Source organism: Lissotriton helveticus, chromosome 11 (genome assembly GCF_964261635.1).
Source record: "Lissotriton helveticus chromosome 11, aLisHel1.1, whole genome shotgun sequence".
NCBI lineage: Eukaryota > Metazoa > Chordata > Amphibia > Caudata > Salamandridae > Lissotriton > Lissotriton helveticus.
Window position 1 is genome coordinate 142,820,383 of NC_136072.1, and position 22,226 is coordinate 142,842,608.

Consider the following 22,226-nt stretch of genomic DNA (forward strand, 5'->3'; position numbering starts at 1 on the left):
TTATCCTCACTTTCTCACCTCCCTTACCCCCCACTACTTTTCTCTCTCCTTTCTCTCCTCTCCTAATGTATTGCTGATTGTCTGATGTAATTTGTAATTGTCGATCTTTTTCTGTTATATTGTAGAACCACATTGTTGCACTTCCCTTCGTCTCTCCTGTCGTCTTCTCCTGCATCCTCCCTCTAGTTATGTCTCTCCTTCTCTCCTCTCTCAATGTATTGAGACTGAACTATATTGCCTGATGCCCGATGGAGCTACCAGGTTTAGCTATAGGGGAGATGGGCCGTGGATTCCCTCCTTGGTCGTCACGTACCCAGTCGGTCTTTAGACAGACTTCTTTTCGTCTCTCCTTATTGTCTCTTCCCTTATCCTCCCCTTCTCATCTCCCCTGCCCCCTCCACTACTTCTCTCTCTCCTTTCTCTCCCCTCCTACTTGCATTGCTTATTTTTTTGACGTATTGTGTAATTTGTTGAACTTGTTCTGTTACATTGTTGATTCTCATGTAAAGCGCTCTGATACCTTCGAGTCTAGCCAGCGCTATCTAAAACTCTTTTAAATAAATTAAATAAATAAAAATAAATAAAACGTGGGAACGTGTCAAAACCCATTGGAGTTGCGTGGAAACACCCACTGCTACAGCCATGGAATACCTCCCTTGTGCAGAGTAAAGTGACACAGCAATTTGTACTGCATTGCCCTACTCAACATTTATGAGGCCACTCAAAGCCGCGCAGTGTGGCTTTGCGTGGTTTAAAAAACTGACACAGAACATTGCGCCATGCATCCAACATTTTGGGGCCGATTAGGATCGCGGACGGACTTGAGTCCGTCCGCGACCCCAGAGCAGGAGGGAACGTCCGCATGGGCTGCGGCGTTCCCTCCGAGCAGATTAGGATGTGACCGCCAGGGTGGCGGTCACATCCTCTATCTTTAACATTGCGGCGGGTGCAGCTTCAAGCTGCACCCGCCGCAATGTTAAAAATGCATGCATCGCATTTGCATGCACAAAGCAGCAGGCACTGCGCAGTGCCTGCCACTTTGTGCATGCAAATGCAGGGGGGTACCATAGGTACCCCTCATGTGCACCCCCCACCCCCCTTTCCCCCAGGGGGCCCGCAACGGGCCCCCGAAGTGAAAGTCCGTATGCTTTTCCACGGCAGAAAAGCTGCCGCGGAAAAGCATGTATTCACCACCATCCTAATATGGCTGGCGGTGTCTGATAGACACCGCCAGCCATGTTAGAGCTTTTCCGCCGCGGTCGGAAGGCGACCGCGGCGGAAAAGCTGCGGACGGAATTCCAGAGCCACCAGCCATCCTAATTTGGCGGTGGGTCTTTGGAGGCTCTGCAGCGGTTTTTCCGCATCCTCCGGGCCGGCGGTGGCTTCCGCCGGCCCGGAGGATGCGGAAAAACCGCAATCATAATCGGCCCCTTTGTGTGGTGCTAACATGAGACAAGTCTCTCATAAATATGCCCCCAGGTGGAAGAACCTGGGGCATAATTACACACACACTGACTGAACTAATAGAGTTTTTCATAAACATTATTGCATTAAATAAACTGGGCTATTACCAATAAAAATCCCCCACATCCAGTGATCCAAGTACAGTAAAAAAAGTATGGAAACTGTGATGTAAAAAAACAAAATATTCTGTTCCTTTTTTCAGTCTTTCATCTTCAGGTAACTACATATAAAATAATTTGCAGTTTAAATGAAAAATACACACATTAAGTTAATAAGTGGGAAAAACACTCTCATACATTTTGAAACCTCTATTAGTTAATGTACTGCAGAGTAGAGCTGGGTGAGCCACTGCAAGCTCAAGCCAGGCTCGAGACTGGAACCTGCCTCTGGCTCAATATCCTGTTGGAACGTCGAATCCAGTTTTCATGTGGCTTCTGCCTCCCTCTGTCCCTCTGCTCAAAATGTAGCATTTCAGTCATAGCTGTCAATTTTGGAACTGGGGACTAGGTTCCAGTCTCAGCATCAGTACAATATCATGGGATTTTGGGGAATTCACTTTATCTCCCCATGCCTATAAACAATGAATGTGACCTTGTGTAATGTAACTGGTGCTCCTGCAAAGCACTCCAGTGCCATAAGGTCTTGTTCATGCTATAGACGAACTGCAGTAAATTGCACAAAGGTGTAAAAACAAAGCCGTACCATAAGGAAAGACAAATAGCTGATTTGTACAAAGTGCAACCAGAATACCTGGATAAATAACGGCTTCACTGCATAAATCGTGTTAACTTACACAGATCTTTTATTTTACCAAAACGTTTTCCTCATTACATTTAATAAGTACTTCCCAGTGCAGTGCTATGAGACATATTAACGCTAAAGCTTCTAATGTTAAAGAAATGCACTTTTGAAGTGATTTTCTCATATTTTAACTGATGTCTGTTGTTTAATTAACCTAGCAAATATTTTCAGGGCTCAGCTCAATCACAGGTCTAAGATCCAAGCCAGACCCTTGACTCTTGCTCCACTTCCATGTAAATTTGTTGGCTCACCTACCTTTACTGCAGAGGTCTGTGTTGTTGGTGCAGTGGTGAATAGCGACTTGTGTATGTTTAATGTTATGAGGGTCCAGTCTGTGACTAAAAGCACTGTGAATCCCTAACTCATTATTTTAAAATTGCATTACACACAGTATATAGGTTGCTACAAAATGTGCAAAAAAAGTAATGCTCAGACTGTTCACGGTGGAATTTTTTTAATAACCATCCTTTAAAAGCATGCACTTCACAGCCCAGCTGGTAACTCCCTTGCAACTCCACTCAAAAAGAACAACTCTGTGTTATCAGGAAACTTCAAGTGGCTTCACCAATTAAAGCCAAATCCATCTTTCAAGGACCCTTTACATTTGCAGGTTAACCATTTGTGCACATTTACATTTCTTCAGCCAAATAGGCACCAAAGCAAAAAAGCTTGTTTAGCGTTCCGCGCCTCGCTTGGTTTCACAGCACAGGAGACTCCCTGCCTTAAACGTCAGGTGAAGCATTACATCTCTTGGAATTAACAGTCCCAGGAAGATGTCTTTTTCACAAAAAGTAGCGAAACAGTTGTATTTTGATTAAAAAAGTATGGGCCCATCAGATCCTGCCCACTTCGACCATGGCCCGCATTACAAGTTCAGAATGAACATTCGAACTGACTGGAAAGTGCAAAAACAATATATGTGCCAATTGAACACTTCACCCACTGTACCAATGTACCTTAATATTGCTTAAAACATAAACACAAGAGGGCAAGCCTAAAAAATGAGAACATCTAGCCTATGAGGTCATAGATTAAAAAAACAGGCAAACTCTCCTAAAGCATATCTGGTAACCGGAGTTTGAAGTAAAGCAGAACGGGATCAAGCAAAGTTATGTTTTGAAATTATGAATACATGAATCAAAAGCAATAGAAGTGAATAACCATGGAAGGAATTCAAGGTGACCAGAAACAGACAATCTTTACTGAACCCATTGCTGTATCATGGCTATAAAGTGATGTACTAAAGTACAATGGCTACAATGGAGTTCATTGCTTCTGGGTCCTGGAAACAAGTTCACTGTCTAATTGTGTGTGTGCGTTTTTTAATATTTAATAATACATTTTCAGTAGAATTCGTTTTGCTTGTCCCACTTCACATAGGGGATGATGTATAAGTCCTTTTTGGTCTCTAATAGTCTCGCGCTGGAATTATTCACGAATTGTGCATATGCTATTTAAGCACGGTGAATACAAGAAAATACTAGTTTATTAAGGTACTTAGGTTTAAGTTTCATGTGCCCATTTACTCCAAAGCATACAGGCTTGAGTGTAAACATTGGATCTCCAGAGAACGATGTCAATGCAGAGACAAGAGCTATGAAAGAATAGTACTGCATCTAAATTTGATAATTCAGACACACAACATTACACAATTTGCTTCTGTTTTTCCTGGAAGTAAAGTATACCCAATTCAAGCAAGCATAAGTACAAGTATGGAGAACAGTATGGATTATTCTACTATTTGTTTTCAAATGAGGAGCATGGATCACATAGCACTGGCAAATCAAGCAGGTCTGGCTTTTTAAAAATGAGTGATTGGCAAGTCTGTGGCTCTCATTACAAGACTGACATAAGACAGTGACTTATTCACCTACCGCGTAACTACTATTCCCTAAGATGAACTTGCCATGCATAGCAAATACCTTATTCTGAGGTTTCAATTGAAAATGAGGCCTGACATGCCAGGATCTATCAAAGGAAAACAGGGAAGGTGTAATATTTACCACAACGCTCGTAATTCCAAACCCTGTGCAAACAGGAATTTTGAATGAGTTCAGACTATTGCACTTGTTCGATTGTGAGCCAGTGTTGAAGGATGACCAGGTGGAATTTCAACAGCTGAGAATGAGTGAAGATGTGGATGGCAATGATGAATGTGTGATGCTGCTCCTGATTTATTGATTACACCCAAGAAGAACAGGTTTCATTGTTTTGCGTTTATTGGATGAAGGTGGGTTAGCTGGATCTGGGATTGGGTTGAAACACTGTACTGCCACAAGAGGGTCAACTTCTTTTGATCGCTCCATTGATGGTGATCTTGTATCATATTGCTTTATCTGTGGTGAGGATGGAATAGGATTATTGATTGGAGCAGAGTGCGTTCAGAAGTCTAAGGTCTTCTTGGAATGTTGATTGTCACTATTTCTACTTTTGTCTTTGTATGGTATGCTTGTTTTTTGGGTATATCACGGGGTGACAGTTTAGGCTTAGAGATGCTTTGCATTATACGAGATTCTTCAGAGTTGGTTTATAGATGTTGAAAAGCAAATTGAAATCTGCTGAGGGCTGGAATCATCTAGGTAGTTTAATTAGTTATATTTGTAGTTCTTCAAGATGGATGATCTTGAAAGAGTAAAGAGTATCGTTCATCTTTTTCTGCTGTCCTTCATGTGGTGAGTGGTATGGGCAATAGTGATGGAGGTGGATAGATTACCAGTCTAGTCCAAGAATATGGGTGGCTTGCAGTGGATATTGGGGATTCAGTGAGGGTAAAGTCAGAGTGAGTTGGGGTGGTGATGAGTTATTTTAGTTTTTACGGTGCTGGGTAGAAAGTAGAGGACTTTCTTCATGGTTTTGGTGCTGAATTAGCTGGGCAGGTTAAAGTCCACAAAGAAAGTGGGGCAGGTATCCTTAATGGATGCAGAGGTGATGTGATCAGTTATCTCTTCTATTAAGTTTTTTTGGCTTCTAGATAATTCTAATCAAATAGGTAAGGATTCCATGTACGCTGATGATTGTGAAATCAAAATCTTCATATGCAATCTTAAACTGTCTTCTTGTATGATCCTAAAATAGCTGACACGTTTCGATTTAGAAACCTTTTTCAAGACTTGCTCTCGTTCCTTTTAGGGAAGTGTGAAATAAGTAAACAAAATTTATGGTAGGTAACTCCTTAGTTAGACGGGATAATTAGCCACTAGGTATTAAAAAAATGTAATCTGTCCAAAATATAGTGCAATCAGAACTGCAGTAAAATGTCCCACGTCACGTAAAGGAAATCAGCAAGGGTGTCTCTGTTTTCACCATGCTGGTTTCCTGGGCACGACAGGGCAATGCTAATGCTTTTCTAACACTTTCACAACATATGCACTACATTGTGAAGCCTTCAGATGCTTACATTATGCTGTACTAAATCAAAGAATTTAAAGCACTTTTAAAGAAAAGGAATCCTTTGTGTTTCTTGTTGTGCACATCAAAATAGCTACATAGTGTTCAATGGTGGCTTGAAAAAGAAAAACATGACAAACTTGATCCTTTCCCAATGTACTGCTGTGAAAGGGATTCAAATGTCAAGAAAGCTTACTAGATCCAAAGACAGAAATCTTGTACTGTGATTAGTTTCCCCCATGTTATTTAATGTTGAATTTTACACGCCTAAGTAGGTCAAAGTTGTATGGGATGCTGTACAAAGATGTCTCAAAATCGTTCCATGGTGTTCCCATTAGCACACTAGAATTTGTATTTTCAAGAAAAATATGACTAGTACAAAAATCACCCTAACAGACAGAAGTACTGTTTTACTCAGCAGTGCTAATATTGTTGTTTTTTCCCCAACCATTCTTATTCATTTAGGGCTAGTGCTACTGCTTGAAAAATTAGCAGTGATACTAGTGTTACTAATAACATATCTTTTTCAATCTTCAATGACTATTTGTGCCATGCATTGGCCATCAAAAATGAGCGTTCTTCCCCTCATAATTAGTGAACCACAAGTGATTTCTCTCCTTCATGGCCAATTACAAAATGTAAAAAATTGCTAATAGTCTTTGGAGCAGTTAAAAATGTAAATACATGTCCAACATGCAATTGCTGAATAGGGTGAATGGAAAGCCCACTATGAGTGTATTTCTGTCTTTTGATGCAGTGTGCTCTGGCAGACACACATAGTCAGGCCCAAAAAGTACATTTTTCTAATGACTGCAAAAATATTACAATTTCACGTTGCTTTTAGCAAGGTACATGCACTAATTCTTGCTTGGGGTCTTGCGGCGAAAGTGCTCTTTCTTACTTTAATTTGATGTATTTGCTTGTGACCATTAGGACATGCAAATGTATGTGGTCATGGAAATGTATGTGCAACAGTAAAAATGCAGAGGCACAGGCAAAAGCGTATACAGTGTTCAGACGTCTTAATCTCAAATGCTAACCTATTTGTCATATTGCATTGCAAAAACCACAAACATGTAAAACTGTGAAATAAAATTCTAGGAACCATTTAAAAGTGAATTGACATATTGAAATGAAAGGCTGAAGAAACGTGAAGGAATAGGCAAAAAAAAAACTAATAGTTTAATTATTGAAGACCATAGGTGGTGATATTGTGCCTGATTTAATATTTGGGGGTCGGACTGTCCTCTGCCAGGGCGACAGAGGAAATTACTCCCTTCCTGTGGCAGAGGTCCCGAATGGCACATTTTAAAATGTCCGTCAGATTGGGGGACATTTCAACTATTGACAGGAAACTCTGTCAAGGCGTTACCTGCCAATTTATTGTTACTTTGCCATACAGGTCCATCATAAATTGATGGGCCCGTATGGCATAGTTACAATTTTTTACTATTTTCAAAAACAAAGCCCTAATGAGGACTTTGTTTTTGAAAAAAAAAAAAAACAATGCCCCGTCACCATGGGAGTAACCTCCCATGGTGAGCACGCATTTTGTAGTTTTTACTGCCGCTCACCCCCAGGGTTTTCCTGGAAGTGACGTACAATGGATACTGACCTGTATGTCTGCCCATTTAAATTAGATGAATCGACATACTGGTCAATCTCCGACTACCCTTACTCCATCAGGCCAAATGAGGGGTGCTACAAAACATCGCTAGATTAATATTGTGAGGATCACATACAGGTCCCTCAATATTACAGAAGTGAAAAACTAGAAGGCTTGCTGAGAACCCTAAATTATCTTTAGCCCAGCTGGACAGGAAGTTCTTTTATTGTCAAATATATGTGTGTTTGTATATTGCTTTCTTTCTATGTATGTGCGAAAGACGGTCACCGGATGAAGGCAGATTGCCGAAACGCGTGTAGTCAAAAACCACCGCTTTGCCTACTTTAAAAGAACATTGACCGGTTTTATTTTTATTGTGGTTTGTCTGATTTATGTGTTATGTGTATATATATATGTGTTTTACTATATATGTATCCAGAATGTTTAATATTTGGATGATGAACTAAAAAACGAAAAAAATCTAAAAATGTTCATAAAAGCAATTTGAAACAAAATATCAAGAAGAAATAAAAATGTTTTTTATATACAACTAAACTCTGCTCATATATATATGTTTGTAGTCGCAACTGTGTTTGAAAGAGAGTTTTGGCAGTGACTAATTGAGTGTTTTGCTATAGTTTCTCATTTTTTCCAATGTCAAATGAGGGGTGTAACCATTGCGGAGACAGGGTACTCTCTGTTGTGGCTCTACCTGCATTTAAAATAGGCAGGCAGACCATTACGTTGGTGGAAAGGGTATGTTGCAACAGAGTACCCTTATTCCCAACATATAAATCTGGCCCATAATTCTTTAAGAATATGGTGTACCCAGAACTGGAATTATCAGGACTGGAGTTTAAGACAAATATTTGACACTTGACATTGTGAGTTGCTGTAATTTACCCATAGGTATTGCTCCTAATGATATAAACCAATTTGTAATGAGTCTACAAATCATGATAGTATACACACACCAAAATTAATTCAGGTGATGCAGCTTTTATTTACACTTCCTTAAAAAATGTCTGTTGATGGTGGAGTTGGTACTCCAGTTGCGACATCCTAAAATATTGGACTCTAGTGGGGTGAGATGTACTATTCCCATTCCAAACGTATCCTAATTGGGGAAAAATATTTGACTGTGGAGGGATCAAATTTACTATTTCCACACAAAAAATAAAACACTTGTGAAACTGTCATGCTTGAAGGGAGTTTTAATTTACTATTCCCACTCTAAACCTAGCCACATTAGCAAAAGTGTTGGACACTGAAGAAGTCAGATTTACTATTCCCACAAAAAATTTAGCCTCACTGGGGAATATGTAGTACTCTGGAGGGATCTGAATTGCCTATCCCACTGCAAACTAACCTTCAATGAGGAAAGGGGTGGGGTTTTGGGAGCGAATGTAACTTATTTTTCCCATTCCAAACTTAACCAGGTTCCGGAGTGTTTATGTCTGAAGGAGTCACATTTACTTTGTGCACTCCAAACATATCCAAACTGGGGAAAGTGTTAGACTCTGGAGGTGGTGATATTTTTAATTTCCACTCCAAACTAAGAAAGAATTAAGAAAGTGTTGTACTCTGGGGGGAAGTATATACTTCTATTAGAAAGTGTTCCGCTCTGAAGAGGAAGAGGTCATATTAACTATTCCCACATAAACTTATTTAACACTGGGGGAAGTATTTGATCCTGGATATATTCTTACCACCTCAAATTTAGCTACATAGGTTTTATTTTTACTTTAGGAGTTTTATATAGTGCTGGCAATACCCAAGCGGTATCAGAGCAATGTTACGACAATTATCAGTCAATCACAGTACAATCAGAATACAGTTTGTTTTGAGAGTCTAAACACTTATTCGTGCAGTAAAGATTCAGGGGCATATTACCAAGGGCCTTATCGCCGCTTTAGAGGGAATTTTTCCCGCTAAAGCGGCGATAATTTTATCGCCCTATTACCTAGCTGTCGCTAACACCAGTTAGCGACAGCTAATAGGCGATAGCGGGCATTTAGGGGCCCACTATGCATGTCAGCGATAATTATCGCTAATGACATGCAAAGTAGGCGTGCCAAGATGTTAGCGACTGGAAACAATCGCTAACATCGCTATCCCCTATTACCTACTTTTGGAAATAATCGCGCTAAGCACGATAATCTCCAAAAGCTAACGCCTGCCCAGAGCAGTTCTTAGCCATGTTATCCAATGGAAGGTGGATAACATGGCTAAGAGCATTTGCTCGGTAATGCATGAATATCGCTGACTTTTCAGCGATATTCATGCATTTCGGCCGATTTTTATCGCTTAGGAAATAAACCTTGATAATATCAAGGCTCCTAAGCGATAAAAAGAGGCGAAGCTCGGCGATATAATTTTGCCCGCTAACCAAGCTTAGCGATATTTTTAGCTTATGCTTGGTAATATGCCCCTCAGTTTCAAGAGTCTAGTCATTCTCATTCAGTAATAACGTATTATGATTGTGGAGTTGAACATTAAGTCATTGTATGGACCTTATGTTATATGTACATACAGCTAGGTGGAGTTTCCATAGTGTGATTGATTAGCTATTTCCGGGCAGGATAGAGGAGCCAGTTTTGGACAAAATCTTTAAATTGTCCCTTCAAGCACATGAAAGAGTTGTTAGTTCTTATATGTACTGCAGAAAAGTTCAACATTTTGGGGGCTTGAGAAAGAGCGAGAGAGTTTCTTTTTTTATGGTTTTGGGGAGGATGAGAAGAAGTGAGTTGGAGCTTCTTAGTTTTCTCAATTGGCCTGCTTTTGTGAGTTTGGTTGTGAGATAATCTGGTTTACCAGTTGGTAGGGCTTTGTAGTTGAGACAGGCGGTTTTGAAGCAGAAGCCTGCTTCGATTGGCAGCCACTTTAGTTTTTACAATGCTGGGGAGATGTAATCATCTTTCTGTGCTATGGGGACCATTCGTGCTGCTGCATTCAGGGTGGCTCTCACAAAGGCTACTTATGCTTTAGCTGATCCTGAGAGTGTGGCATTTCAATAGTCTAGTTTAGAAGTGAAAATATGGATCAATAATTCCTATGAAATAAAGGAAAAATATGATTTTGTAAGCTTTTGGTAATGAAAAAATATAACTACTTTTAAAAACACTAGTTTCCCAAAATCGTATAAATCCCAACAACACAAAATTGAATTTTTTGTTATCATAAAAGCCTAAAAAATAACAAATCCAAGCAAATAAAACACATGAAAACAGAGCGGACCTATTTCATCCTACCCACACAAATCCCCACAAACTGAAATGAACCCAAAAATATCAAACTAAAAAATGTAAAACTAATACAAAATAAAAACATTTTTCCAAACACTACCCTCTAAATAAACACAGAACTCAACAACGTAAAAAAATAAAAACAAAACCTAAAAACAATATTGAAACATACAAATAAACTTGCTATAAAAGCTACCAATCCAAAACAAGTGAACAAGCAATATGCCCAAATGATGTTATACAACAAATAGTTAATAAGCATGATTAAAATAAAAAACGTATATAATACAATTACTTTATTTAAAATATTTGTAAGAAAATAACAGTTTTAAAATACTTCCAACTCAATTCTCCTATAAAACCCCACAAGAAATACTTTTGTCTTACAAACTTCCTTAGTAAACTAAAGCAAACAAAAACTAATTATATCAACTTAAAAAAAAGAATTCACAACTCAAAATTAAAAAACAACATTTTACTAAGTTTAGTTAAAAATAAATATTTTAACATTATTGCCAAAAAGACACCTAAAATGATATTTAAGACAAAAATATTAAAGTTATGAATATTTTAAACCTCAATATTATTTTTGAAAGCGAGATATACTTGCCAACAATACTCCATTACTTGATATACTTGTGCTCACAATCTTATAACTTCAATATTAGGTAACATTGATATTCTTCCATGAATGTTAAGGACGCACAACTATGGCCTATATGGAGGGAAGTAGGTTTGGACTGGCTATACGGCAGTCTGACATTGTCAGAAGGGCTAGTCTCACAGGTCAAGGCATGGTCAGTTTTATTTGGCTGTTGTGGACCTGTTTTATGGCCTGATGAGACAGTTTTTATGGGTGATGTCCCTGATATTACTGCAATCGTTACCTGCAGCAATGACGAAAATATGGATTCTTCCATACGTTGCAAAACACATATACAGCGTGCCTTTACAAGTTCAAAACTAGCCTGATTTGCCAATGTAGTAATCTTTTTAAGCTCTCGGATTAGTTATTGAGGGCCACTTTTATTTTGGTGACCAGTCCTATTTGTTGTCCAATTCTGACCCTGGAGGGAATGTTGGCCTCATTTCACAGGTAACACAGAAGTGAACATAAACAGCTTATCACACTAAGATCTAGATGTAGGTGGGATAATACCGGTCGGTAACAGCCAACAAATCGGTAAATTAGCCGTTACCAACCTGTATTTAGCCCTCTGCTATGTAGGAGGCTGGATTTAAGGATTCAGTAATTTACCGATTCGTTATTTTAAGGAATCTGTAAAATACTAATTCCTTAATTTAAGGAATCGGTAAATTACCGAAATCTGAAATCCTATGTAGGGAGCACTCATGTGAGTGCATTTTTAGTTTAAGGATTCGTTAATTACCACCAACTACAAGTTGGTAGTAAATACCGAATAACTTTTAAAAAGCAATTTTGTGCTTTTTTAAAAGTGCCATGTGGCAGACATACATGCCCATAAGGCATGTATGTGCGCCACATGTGCACACATGCATTATTCAGAGGTGCAACAGGGTGTCAATGTGACACGTTGCCACCCTTGAATATGCTCCCCCTATTACCGATTCGGTATTTACCGAATCGGTAATAGTGAATGGCTTCCCATTCATTGTAAGTACCGAATCGGTCATAACGAATATGACCGAATCGGTAAAATTTACTGATTGTTTACCTACATTCTATTTACTGATTCTTAAATACCGAATCGGTAAAATTCGGTATTTAGGAATTGGTAAATAGAAATTACCTACATCTTGCCATCCATGCTTAACCATGTTTTTTCGGATGATAAAACAACATTTTTGATTAGCATCATAGTGAGTTCACCATTTTAGACACAGCTAAACGGAAACTTACGGTCTGATGTATGAAAGAGTTTTTCCCATTCTGTGTCTATGTAAAAAAAGCGCTAGGATATATGAGCCTTACAGCCTTTCAGTGCATCTCTTATAAGCAAAATTGGGTATTATTAACCTTTTGGGCATGTGATATTTAATTTAGGTCCCAGTTTCAGTAATCAGCACATAACGTCATTTTTTAATTATTTAACATTGTTCCCCTGTTTGAAATAATAACAAAATACAAATACTTTCAAACATCTCTTCTTACAGTTTAGCACATATTTGATTCAAAGTATGATCCAGACTTCTTTAAAAATTATCGATTGCTTTTAAATCCTGTGTTAAATCATTACAGAGAGAAATAGGAATTGATTTTCATGCACACTCTCCTCAAAATGCTAAAGAAATCCTGCATGTGAACTTTCCTTCACTCACCTTGCTCATTTGTAAGAATGATTTGCTGAGCTGCAAAAAGTTATGTGTTCCATAATTGCTTAGTGAATTCTGGATGCAAGTTGGTCACGCTTTTTCGCTTCTGCGCACAGCTTAAAGCCAGGTGTTGTCCTGTGGCCTTTTCTTCAGAGAGACCAATGCAGCCTTCAAGAACCTCTCTGTGCGCCAGCTGAACATTAAATATTAATCTTTAACGTTTTCATGTTCCTTTGGTTTGGCAAGATAATAATACATCTTCCCTGTGGGATGTTTTATAATGACGCGGTAACTTGCTTGCTTACTCTGATGGAGCCAGTGTTGACTAATTTATAAATTGAAACTCAGGAGATCAGGGCAAAGAAGGGAAAGGTTTTTTCCAGCCCTTGGATGCAGGTTTATGCAGACTCTCATTCTCCACCACATTATCAGAAGCCATGCTCGCAAAAAGAGAAATCTGTGGAAATCTCACACTGTTATTGTTCGTTGACATGTTCGTTCGTTGACATGTTCACTTTCATATATTCTTTTGCAACATGTCTCCTGTGTAGTGGATACGTTGCTTTAAAGGAGATCTGATTTAACTGGATCTGATGATCACATATGTTCCTTTAGATTAACATAAGTTAAAAAGCATCAACAAGGGCAATTTATTCGCCTTGTGTTTGATTAATGCGCATAAAATCAGAAAATGTAGGGGCAAATTGACTAAAGGGTCACCCAACGCACCATGGCAGTCAAAAATGCTGCATTGCATTGGTTGACAGGGAGGGAGTTGCAGAGCGAGATATCTACAGATATATGGCTCTCTCCTCACCTCTCCTCAGCACCAGCATGGAATTTTGTTTCCACCTTTGCGCCATAGTGCAATGGTGTGTGCATGAGTCTAGTATAGGTTGTTAACTGGAAGGATTATCTTCCAGTGCAAATTATTATGCCCAAAGAAATTTTAAAACCTTTCATGCTTTGTTTTCGTGCTGTACGGTGCAGAACACATGCGAAGTCGGAAAAGGAAAAATGAAAACATTTCTCCTTTTAACGCCTAGTTTCAAAAAGCATTATTTTTCATGCAAAATCCGGTCTCACATTTTTGGCAGATAGGGTTTTGCATAAAATAGGGTGGGTGGTTGCATTGGAACGCCCATGTAACACGCCCTTAACGCTAAGTGACACAAAGCGAAGTTTTGAGCTACTTGCGTTACTTTTAGTCAATTTTCAGTGCAAAACAAGAAAGTGAATAATAAAAAAGAATTGTGCTGGTTGCATCACTTTTATGATGCAAACCCAGCCCAAACTGTTAGTAAATCACCCCCATAGAGCAGTAGCAGCCCATCCCCTGCCAAAGTGGCCGAGCAGGCCAGAGAAGGCAGGAAGATGGGGAGAGCAGTGGGGAGTTCAGGGGTAAAAAAAAAATTAATTGTAAAGACTTGCCTGAACGCCGCAGCCAATGCCGCAGTCTCCCGCTGCATCGCGCTCTTCCTGCTTTTGGACACAGGCTCCCAGACTACACTGCGACCAATCCTGATGCTGCATGAAAGCAGTGTCAGGGTTGGCATGAACACTGGCAACTTGTGCTCCCAGGCAGACTGGGAGCATGTGCCTGTTCTCCCCAGCCCCAGCAACGCAGCTGGGGTTGGAGAGAGTTTTACTGTGCTTGAGGGTTTGGCTAGCCTGAGACGGCTGGCCAAACCCACATGAGCAGTGAAGGGATTGCACTACCACTCCCCCACAAGCAAAGTCATCCCCTGGACCTGCCCCCAAGAGTTGTCATAATCCTGGGGGCAGGTCCAGGGAATTAAAATAAAACAATAATAAAATGGGTTTAAAACCTGTTTTATGATTGATTTATTTGAGGGTGGTTGCTAGGGGTGGCGCTCCTCCGTCCTAATGAAGAGGCCGCTGCTGCCATAGAGGTTAACTGGAACTCATATCTCCCATACAGGCAGATGCCTGCGGACCTTCCGGACATTCTACCATGATATATTTTGCTTTTATTGTGTTTGAATTTAACACACATTCTGGCTTTAAAAATCACTTTAGAATTCAAATATATGGAAATGTACATGGGTTATAGGAGTGTTTCCACTTCAGAATAGTCACCCCATCTTCACTCTCATCACTAAACACCTTTTCTTAGTTTTGACATCATGTCCTACCTGTTTTTTGTTTTTGTATTGCATAACACTGTGAAAATTCTTTCTAATTGCATATTACTCAGGAGTATCAAAGTGAAAACACTCAGGATATCGACTGCACTACATGTATCCGTAGACGAACATTGGTCAAACAAACTTTTATACACCAGTATATATTTGTTTTTATCATTTGTATTATTTATAACTTAATAAATCAAAGTTGGAAGAATATTGCATTTTAATTTCCCTCAAATTAATAAACCTGCAGGTTTGTTATCTGCTATGCAATTGTGAAAAAGGATTTAAGTGTGCTCCACTTTTTTTTACAAAGTGTAAAGACTAGCTAGCAAGTTTAAACCTACTTGGTCAGTGTCCCTAATATTAGGCGTGGGCGTAGTTCGCGAAGTAGCGCTACGCGTAGCTACGCAAAGTGCACTTCGCACTGCGCAAGATATGCGTAGCACTACCGAACTGCGTAATAGCATGTTCGCACTGTGCAAGATGTTGTTTTCAATGATTGCACAGTGGGGCTAAGAATCCGGCACTGTGCAATCATTGAAAACGGCATCTTGCACAGTGCGAGCTGTAATTTTCTGCCGCTCGAGTAGATTTTTACTGGAGCAGCAGATTTCTCAACGCGGACTGGTAGTTTCTCATCGCGAGCGGTCGGAAGCATGCGTGACCACTCGCAATGAGAAACCTGACCTCCCCGCTTTGAGAATCTCGACGGAAGGTTTATTTTCCATGCTTGCAATCGGCAACTTGATGTTGCTGATCGCAAACAAAGAAAAAGTCTCGCGAGGATGTCATTTTGCTTGCTCACGGTCGCCAACTTGACGTTGAGGACTGCGAGCAAGCAAAAATGTACCGCTGCACTACGCTACGCATGTTTGCACTGTGCTACGTGCAGTTTGCGTAGTGCAAAGTTGCACAAACTTCGCAAACTACGTGAGTGTATCGTAGTGCTTTGCCCAGGGTTACTATATATGACAGTTTAGTCTGCTTAAATGGCTGGAATCTACCCAACAGCTCATGCCCCTAGCCTGGAGTGTTTATTTACAGGGATATGAGCCCTAGTAATGACAACACAATGCCTTTGACATTTAGCTATCGGTACTTCTCTATTCCAAGGAGTAGTTGAGAAATTTGTGACAAATAGTACATTTTAATTCAGACTCAGCCCATAGCCTGCTAGCTACTTTAATAATTAGCCAGCGTTTGGTAATGAGGTGTAGGTCCTCATTGGAAACAGATACCAGCTCATGGATGTCAAAGTTATTCCAGTTCTCTGATCTGGTGCTGGTGAGGATACAGGCCAGTCAATATGTAATCAGTGTTTAGGAAGTGAGCTAGAGAGAATGTTAAAGTTGTGAAGGGCATGGATGGCATGTCAGAAAGGGCTGTTATGGGAGATATGCTGAAAGATGTGGTAGTCTCGACATCAAACCTCTGAAGAAAAAGGACAATTTTAATGGGGAATTGTAGAGTAGGAGGGGGAAGTAATAAACTACTTGAGGCTAGTGATAATGTGTAGCAGTGGGAGGATGGTTGATGGAATGTGGACAAAAAGGACCGTATAGGGCTGATAGCAATAGTAGGAGCCTCAAAAGACCAGAAACAGTGGGAACATGAGGAGGAGAGTTTCCATCTCATGTAGTCAAGGGTATGCAACAGCACATGATTAAGCTGAGGGAGGAGGTGGGAATTTGAGAAGTGTTGGTGCGATTTAAGGGCAGGGATATGGCAGATGCAAGAGAAGAGTGCAGACAGTGGCCCGATGGACCAAGTGGGTGTTTCAATAAAGGAGAAGGTTTTGGGAGTGATTTTGGTGAAATATAACGGAAGAGTGCAAGTATAAGGGAAAGTATTGCAGTATATGGATGTAAAAGTGGGATTAGGAGCGGTGAGGAAGAAGGAGAGAGAAAAGAAGCAATATTGAAAGTTGGATAAAGAAGAAAATTGAGTTAAGAAATGTTATAATCATATATTTTCTCTTTTAGTATCCCCTTTCTTGAATTACAGATGCTGTTTGTTTTGGTGCACGTTTTAGTACAAGTGCACATTTTTTCATGTTGGTATTCACTATGTGAAATTAAGTCTGCTTGAATATATTCATGTTTTTTTAATGGACTCAATTTTCTTTTCCCATGATAATTTTTTAATTATAAAGGAAATATCTTACAATTCAAATCTTTGCTTCTCACTTATTATTTTAAAACAATTGGCGTGTTTTCTCAGTACGTAAATAATTGAAAGGTTGTAAGGGCTTTACTACTAATTCTTTGTTCTTATAAAAAGCTCAACAATACTCAGATACAATACATAATCTAAGAACAGGGTGTAATGAGACAGAGAGGAACTTCACACCAAGGACCTGGAACTGAGAGTCATACAAAGCAGTAATCACCTTCCTTTGCTGATTGGTATGGGTAAGATACATCCAGCCTTCACTCAACTGACTTGTTTTCTGACTTGCAGGCACAGACAAGATTAGCAGCTGCTGTTGCTTTGTTGAAATAACATTCTATTGTTCAGAAAAGCTGTGATAGTGTGAACCATTTCGGACGTTCGTCTTTTTTGTGCTAAGTTTAGCTTAGTAACATGAGACAAAGGTGGGTTTTGAGGATATTGATATATTGAAGCTTCGAGATGACATCAAAAAGTTACAAGTATTGAGTTTTTTTTTCTTATGTCCCCATATTACCAATGTCATCAAAACAAGGCCTTCCTGTACAACCTGTCCCAACCTCAGGCTGATTGCATTATAACTCTGACCCTACCATTCCAGTCCTACCAGTTTCCAGTTACTGGTTTCACGCAGGTGTAATTATAGATACTTCCTTAAGACATTGCTATTCCACACCATCTCTGGAAATTGTCCCATATCCTACTAGGGAAGCCCCCCCCCCAATTCAGAGCTGGTATCCATTTTGCATATACTTCTGACTACCTGGAGCCAATCAAGCCCCTTGGGAGGGAAAAGATTCATCCAGAGCTTGCACACAATTCGTCTCTCATAGGGGCTGAGAGGTCGGGATCAATGCTAGTACTATACAATGGTTCATTCTGACCTATCAACCCAACGTAGGAATGGGCCCCTCCCAGCTCTCTTCTGGCTAAAAGCATCTAACAAATGAGAAGGGCCCTGCCCCTCGATAAAGGTTGACTGGGGCGGTCTTCCACCCCCATGATCAACAGTGCTAAACTCAGCGTTATATTCGCCCCGAAAATGCCTTTGACCACCTTCTTGACTTCCTGCCAATAGACCTGTAGTTCTGGGCACTTGAAAAACATGTTGGTCGTCAGCTCTTAGCAGACCACATCTACAGCATCTTGGTATCAGTTCTTGCACAAAAAAATGTGATTCCATTTCAAACTGGTAGGTTTAACCACTGAGTACAACAGTTTTAAAGAAAGTCGTCTGATTGATTCCTTCCCATACCGAAAATGGTGTCTTCAGTTTACTGTCTTCGGCATCAAGTAGAGTCCAATACAGTAGGCAACTTTCTTTTTCCTGGAGGCCCCATGCTGCAGTTTTGAGTCAAATTCCCACATCCCCCAATCTCCTGTGCATTAGCTGCAACCCAAGATAATAGCTCGAGGTACTTGAATCTAGAAATGGAATTACCAGTCTTTGCCACTAACACTTCCCAGGGCAACATATCCTGCACTGTCAGGAGATCCGCCCATACTTCAATACCTGCCCTCCTCAAGGGGAGACTCAATCCATCTTTGAGACAGACACTCAGGCATACCCGGTAAATCCCAGATTGGGGAGAAACCTGAAAAAAATCCAGCCAGAGAGTGAGTGCTGCCTTTAGGATCTTCATCTGGACCTTTTTAAAGAACTTCCTCACCCTAAACTTATATTTAAAAAAACGTTAGAGCCCCACTCCCTTACCATCACTTCCAACATACCTACCCATATTAGGGACCCCGGTTTACCTAGGAGTGCTCTACAGTTTTTAAACTGGAATGCCATACAATATCATTTTAGATCTGGACAAGCCAGTCCACCCTTTTCAAGCCTACACCTCAATTTCTTCCAGGCCAGCTGAGCTCCCTTTGATGCCCAGATAAAACTAGCTAGTTTTCCCTGAATCTTATTCACTGCGATTTTTGGGAATGTGAAGGGGGTACAATTGAAAAGGTACATGTCACGACGTACCTAACTACCTCGAGAGTGAAGAGGAGAGTGAGAAAATGTTCCCCATTACGTTTCTCCTAACATCTGTTTCCAGTCTCCCTTAGATACGGCACTGGATATTGTGGATGATACCTTTAAAGATCCTGACTTCCTGCAGACAGAGGTACACCAAGTGATGACATTGCGTGAACCTATTGGAGCCTCGGACGGAACAACGGAGGTCTTTATAGCCGGTTCCCTGTTGGACAGAGGGCATTCAAGGAACCAGGAAGACAATGTGAGAGACGCTGACGAAGAGCCGCCACGCTGAAGTCCTCTTGTCCAGGATGTTGTTGTCACAGCACTACCTAAGAAGGCCCATGAACAGAACGGCGGACCCAGCAAGCCAACAGAAAATTCAAGGCAGGAGCCAGACCCCTTTCAGCAAAACGGGAATTCCAGCCACAGTCCTGGAGGAGCGTGGCTTACTAAGGTACGTAACCATCTGCGTACCTTCTTTTTCAAACGGGATTCATATGCCGTGACCCCGATATAGGCGTAAAGAAGGGGAGTGAAGTGTGCGTTTGCAGGGAAGCATTCGGCACAACAGTACCGACAACCCCAAGAAAAACGCTAATACCCTTATGCAAAACACTGGTGGTGGTGCAATAGGGTGATTGTGTTTAAACCCTTCACACCTATACCCATAAAGGCCATACCTGAAGTGGGCTGTTCACCTAAAGCCTTATTTTTTTCTATTTTCTTCTTCTGAGGGAGATTCTCGTAAAAGTCCCACACGGAGAAGTGAAGAATCCCAGAAACCCCAGGAAATTTCTGCTGGTCTTAAGACTCCAAGACCTAACGGATACGGGAACTGAGATATCAGAAGGAAACAGTCTTGTCTATGTATGCCTATTGAAGAATTAAAACCTAAGTTGTGAGCTATAATACCCCGCAAAGTCATTCGTCTTATATCAGAGTACGCCAATTTGGGAAGTATCACCATTTTAATCAAATTCACTCTCCCATATATAGTCACGGGCAGATTCTTCCATCTAACTAATGATGCTTCAACCTCCTTTGCTACCCTCTCCAAAATTGACTGGGATATTGCCTCTAATTATTTTAAAATACTTATACTTAGATACCTAAGCTCATTCTGTACTCCCCCCTTCAGCCTGGTACATTCCATCACACTACCCCACACTTCAAGTTATTTACCAGATATCCAGATAATGCCCCATATTCTTCCACCAAAACATACACCCTGGGAATGGTTAGAACTGGATCCGAAGTAAATATTGTGAGATCATCCAGATTCAATGCAACTTTATTTTTGTATCTGCCTGAGCTAAAAGAATGACCTAAACGTCTCACCGCGGGAGCTGAGCAAATGGCTCAATATTGTTATCAAACAACAGTTGGGAGATAGGACAGTCCTGCCGAGTGCCCCAAGTGATTGGAAAACTTCTTGTGAGGGAGCCATTGAGAAGGATCCTAGCTGTTGAGTGTTCATAAAAAGCTTTTTCTTCTTCCTCATAGATAGCAGAGGTGTATGTATTAGAGCAGATGCTCAGTGGATGAACAGTGTTACTTTGAACAGCATGTCCATGCCAGAGTAGCAAAGCTGAGGAAATCCAAATACTAGAAGTTGTGATTGTTCATAAAATGTAAATAATCCCTTGACTAACAGTACAGTAATTTACTTTGCAAGCACAGCATATATTGTGTATGTATTGTATAGTTGACATTATATCAAGTCAAGTCCCTTCCTCTGGCAATTATGGGTACCACACTCACTCCCTATGTTAATAATTTTCTTTCAGCTGTGTCATGGGTGGACTATTGCTGTTGTTCACTCAATCTATCAAAACAAAGCACCTAAAGTCATCCATCATATAAGCAAAGATTATGTGATCTGCAGGATATATGATCAGAAATCAATAATCTTCATTTTCCTTTTGTAGTAGTCAAGGCCCGGGGGGGCAGTGCGAAATATAAATTACGTTGAGCAGTAGCCCTTGATGTAACCGAGTATGGCCAGTGCCACCCCTATTGAAAAGTAAGAGCTTCCTATCCCCACCAGCATATACTTCTTAAAGTAATGCGAGTCTGCGTCATCATGGCTTGTGTCTGTTTTTCTTGGGTGCAAGCTGACTGAGCTGGCATTATGCCGGCTACCACAAGTTCACGTACAAGTAATTTCTTTTGCAAAACAAGAGAAAAAAAGAAGAAGACTGGTGTAGTCTCTGACTCTCTGACTATGTAGTAGTGAGTCCATAGTGCTGCTAGTAGAATTTCTGAAACTCCCACTAATGTCACAGGCCTACAAAGACTGCGGAAAGATACATGCCAAAATGTTATACTGTGCTTGCAAGTTTCTAGTGTTACTGTGAGACAACTTTCTATTGAATTATTTTGAATTAATGTTAAAGACTATTGGCTACAGTATTTTTCTTTTTTTCTTCATATAGATGCTCCAAAAAAGCTCACCCGCAAGGAGATGGCTCTCCGGGCCAGGGCATGTAAGCTGGAGGCCATTTGCCCTGAATATCGGCGGCTGTGGGCTCGGGAGCAGGAGGAGACGGCAACTACTGCATCCTCCTCCAGTGCCCCCGGGTCCACAAGCCAGCAGCCTCCAGCTAAACGGCGCCGTGGCCCGACAGCCTTCCGCCGCCACCGCACAGCAGCAACAAAAATCAGCTGCCCCCTCCAGAGCCTGGATGGTACGTCTGCGCCGCCTCTGAAAGCGAGTGGACTACCTGGAGCGATTGGCACAGAAGCAACATCGCCAGCTCCGGGACCTCGGCAAAGAGGTGTGGGTCCTGTCCACAGGACTCAGAGGACACCGCCGGAGAAAGTGACTTTCCCTTGCCCCTTTTTTAAAGACTGTTGGTGGGGTGGGAATTGGGCGTTGGGGAAAGGGACTTGAAGGACATTTGGACATTGGTTGGCGTTAGGTAGGGGGGTGGGTTGGGTTAGTTTATTTTTGTTAGGGGAAATATATTCATATTTTTACATTCTTAAACATGATATACACGTTCATATTGTTTTGTGTGGTGGTGGGCGGGGGTTACTGTACGTTTGCTTTCTTCAAACTTACCAGCATGAATTATCTAAACGTCCAAACATGTACAAAAGTGCCACTAACAGAGTTAGTGAATTCA